Source organism: Ictidomys tridecemlineatus, chromosome 2, assembly GCF_052094955.1.
Source record: "Ictidomys tridecemlineatus isolate mIctTri1 chromosome 2, mIctTri1.hap1, whole genome shotgun sequence".
Taxonomy (NCBI): Eukaryota; Metazoa; Chordata; class Mammalia; order Rodentia; family Sciuridae; genus Ictidomys; species Ictidomys tridecemlineatus.
Genome location: NC_135478.1, coordinates 5,516,065 through 5,519,695, shown reverse-complemented (window position 1 = coordinate 5,519,695; position 3,631 = coordinate 5,516,065). Strand labels below are relative to the sequence as shown.

At 60.2% G+C, this 3,631-nt stretch overlaps 1 long non-coding RNA gene across 1 annotated transcript; it reads left to right on the top strand.

Moving 5' to 3' along the window:
- LOC144369420 (uncharacterized) lies at positions 1 to 1,702 on the top strand. Its single transcript, XR_013429159.1, has 2 exons — positions 1 to 107; positions 1,194 to 1,702. It is a non-coding gene; the product is annotated as an uncharacterized LOC144369420 (long non-coding RNA).
- The last annotated feature ends 1,929 nt before the right edge of the window (positions 1,703 to 3,631 follow it).

The following is a 3,631-nucleotide window of genomic DNA, read 5'->3' as shown; positions in this document are numbered from 1 at the left end:
CCGAAGGGAGAGGCTGCGGGGAAGTGAGCGATTCCAGGCTGGCTTTGCAGGAGGTGGGCAGAAGCAGGAGTCCAGCGCCCCCAGCACAGGGGGGCCGAGACCCTCTGGTGGGTGGTAAGAACGGCCACAGACCGGGCCAAGGACGTCCAGTAGCAGGGTGAGGGTCCCCCTCTCAGAAGGTCATTTCAGGGACACAGACCAGCAGAGCCCAATAGGAAGGCACGACAGGGAGGTGACCGCTATGACCACATGGATCTGGAAAACAGTGAAGGCTGAGTTCCCCTCCCGTGCATTCCGAGCACTGCCCAGCTCCGCGGCCGCCCAGCTCCACGGCTGAGCTGGCCTTTAAACCGGGTACCTCCTGCCCCCAGGTCCAGCTTGTCCCCAGCTCCCTGAGGAAATGGGCTGGGCCAGGGGCTGGACCGTGGCTGGGCTGAGGCTGGAGGAGGCATGGAGGCTGGAGGGAGGGACGCCCGCGGGAAGTGACTCCTGGTGACCTGCCAGATTCCCACCTCCCTGGGGCCCTGTGCCAGGCAGGAACGACCATCGCCCCACTCCGCAGGGGGAAAACTGAGGCCCAGGGCGGCAGAAGCAGCCCTCTCCCTCCAGCTGGGGGGCGGGTTTCCTAGCCCTGCTCCCCCCAGCCAGGCCTCGCCAGGCCGGAAGACGGTGGCCCAGGCAGCCCCGCGGGGGGCAGGGAGGTGGGGAGGGGCCCAGCCAAACCGCAGAACAGGATTTCTCAGAACTTACAGTAGTGGGGAGAGGAGGCTGGGGCTGCCCCAGGACCTTCGCAGGGCGGAGAGACCGTGCGATGGGCCCGCGGCAGTGACCTCGGGGGAGGGACTCCGGCCACACCTCCTCCACGAGGACTCGGCCCAACGTCGGGGCGGGGGGGGGGGGGGGGTGCACAGGGACAGACGCCAGGGGCTCCCTGCACGGCCAGGCTCGTGCTCACGCTCACAGACGCGTGCGTTTCACCCAGGAGCTCGGAGAACACACGTGTGTCCGAGCACACAGTCCAGGCTGGGAGGGGTCCCTCATCCCCAGGGCCGTGTCCAGGCTGAGACTCAAGAAGGGACCACCTCCTTCCACCTCCCTGGGCATCCTGCACCCACCTTCGCCACCTCTCTGTCCCTCTCCCAGATGCCCCTCCGCCTTCTGGGCAGGACACGCTCCCTGCATTATTTTAACAGAGGTGAAAGTCACAGAAGGTAAAATGAACCGCGCCAAGGTGCACATTCACGAAGCTCTGCGACCACCTCCGGCACCAGAACATCTCCATCACCCCAAAACCAAGCCCGTCCAATCCGCAGCCCCACCTGCACCGGATCCTCTCCTCCCCCAGCCCCTCCGCCACCACCCACCTGCTCTCTCCAGGGATCTGCCTGTCGGGAATATTTCATATACATGGACCTAGACAACGTGCGACCTGTGGTGACTGGCTTTCTTCAGTGACTCACTTTTCTAGGTCCCACTTTAAGTGTCACCTCCTCAGAAGGACCTTCCCTGCTCTGCCCAGTGCCTGAACATCCAGCCTCCTGCTCCGCAGCTCAAAGCCCTCAGCATTTGACATTATCCTGATCATTTCTTTTGTGCCCAGGAAGATTATCCACTTCCTTTGCAAAAGTGAGAAATGGGTTTCATTCTCTCGAGGAAGTCGTGAGTGAATAGATGAGGAATGAATAAAAGAATCATGACACTCTGCCTTCACTCTCCAGAACTCAGCTGGGCAGTGGCACATGCCTGTCATCCCAGATCTCAGGAGGCTGAGGCAGGAGGATCATGGGTTCAAAGCCAGCCTCAGTAACTGTGAGGCTCTAAGCAACTCGGTGAGACCCTGTGTCTAAACGAAATGTAAAAAAGGGCTGGGGACGTGGCTCAGTGGAGACGCACCCCTGGGTTCAATCCTGGTACAAAAAAAAAAAAAAAAACTCGATTCAATTCAGTAGGATTCATCCTGACAGCCTAGTGGGAGAGGGGACCTATTGAGTCACATGTCCTGGCACCAATGCAGGGGTTCTTGTGATACACACAGAGGCTCCCAGGGGGCCTTCAACCTGCAGGTGGAGGCGGGGCCTGGCAGGGAGGCTGGGGATTTGACTCCATTGAAGCTGCCTTCAGGACAATCATTGGCACCTCCTCGATCCATTGATTCTGTCAACCCCCCTCCGGGCCCCACTTCATGTCAGCCCAGGGTACGTCAGAGCGGCCACTCAGGGAGGCCTGGAGAGGAAGGCCAGAGCTAGAAGAGGGCCTTGCTGGGCAGGGAAAGCCTCCAGGTCTGCGCACAGCAGGTGCCAAGCCTGGGGCAGGAAGGACTCGGAGGGACAGAGCCGCTGGCCACAGCAGCGCAGTGTCGGCCTGTCCCTGCCGTGTGATGTGAGCGAGGTTTGTGGCCACTCTGAGCCTGGATTTCCCCAACCGTCGTCCATGGGGAGCACAGCAATGAAGCTTTTCACAGGGTGAAACAATGCAGAAAAGAAACACTGGACGAGGCCTGGTGGCAGGAAAGGCCTGGTGGCAGGAAAGGCCTGCTTTTCACGTGTGAGCGACCCATGGGACTCCCCATCATGTGGGGCAAGGTGCCAAGGCCCTGCCCCGTGTCCCTGGCTGGGGCCACCCACCCCAGCTCCCACTCTTCTCCATACCCTCCCCCTGACCTGACCCCCGTGCTGCCCCATGGGCCCTTCCCAGCCACGCTCTTGCTGACCCACTGTCACCTTCCTGCACCCCACGTCCACGCCCCACGCCCCCTCCTCAGGCGGGAGGCAGCCCTAGACCACAGGAGAGAGGAACTGCTGTGTCCCTCCACGCTGCCTCCTCACCCAGCAGCTCATCCTGCCTGGCCCCTCGGACCTCAGAAGGGCTCAGGGATAGGGACAGGAGGGACACCCCAGCTCTGACGGCAGGGCGCGTGTGGCCGTCCCTGGGGATATGAGTCACAGCAACACTGTGGTCAGTCGCCACCCCGCCCCCGCCCGGCACCTGTGTGTTGGGTTCACACACCACAGGATGGGGGTGGGAGGACAGTGACAGCACAAGTGCTCAGCAGCCCCCACCGCCCATCTCACTCAGAGAGGAAGCCCGAGTCCTGGCCTTGACCCACGAGGCCCCACTCCATCTGCCCCGTCACCTCCCTCTGTCCCCCTTGCTCACTCAGTGACCCTCCAGACACCAGGCATGGTCCTGCCTCAGGGCCTTTGCATGAACTGTGCTCTCTGATAGGGAATGCTCTTCCCTGGGTCCATGTAAGACTCCCTGCCTCATCTGCTTCAACTCTGTGCAAACGTCCCTTTCTCGGCAAACCCTTTCTGATCTTCCCGCTCTGACTAGAACCCGCTCGCTGCTACCTTTCCTAAGCCCTTCACCTCCTTTTTCTCTGTGAAATTCTTATCATGATTCTTCCTACTATACATTTTTCTCACTTGTTTGTTTTTTCTTCTTTAATCTGCCTCCCTCGCTAGACTGTCAGACCACGGAGACAGGAAACACCTCTGTTTTGTGTATTACTCTTTCACCAGGGCCTGAAACATGAGGGTAGAAGACCATCTTTCCCGTGTGAGACTATCTTTATGATCTTCATGCACAGAAGGAATCGTAAACCAGGCACAGTGGTGCACCCTGAAGTCCA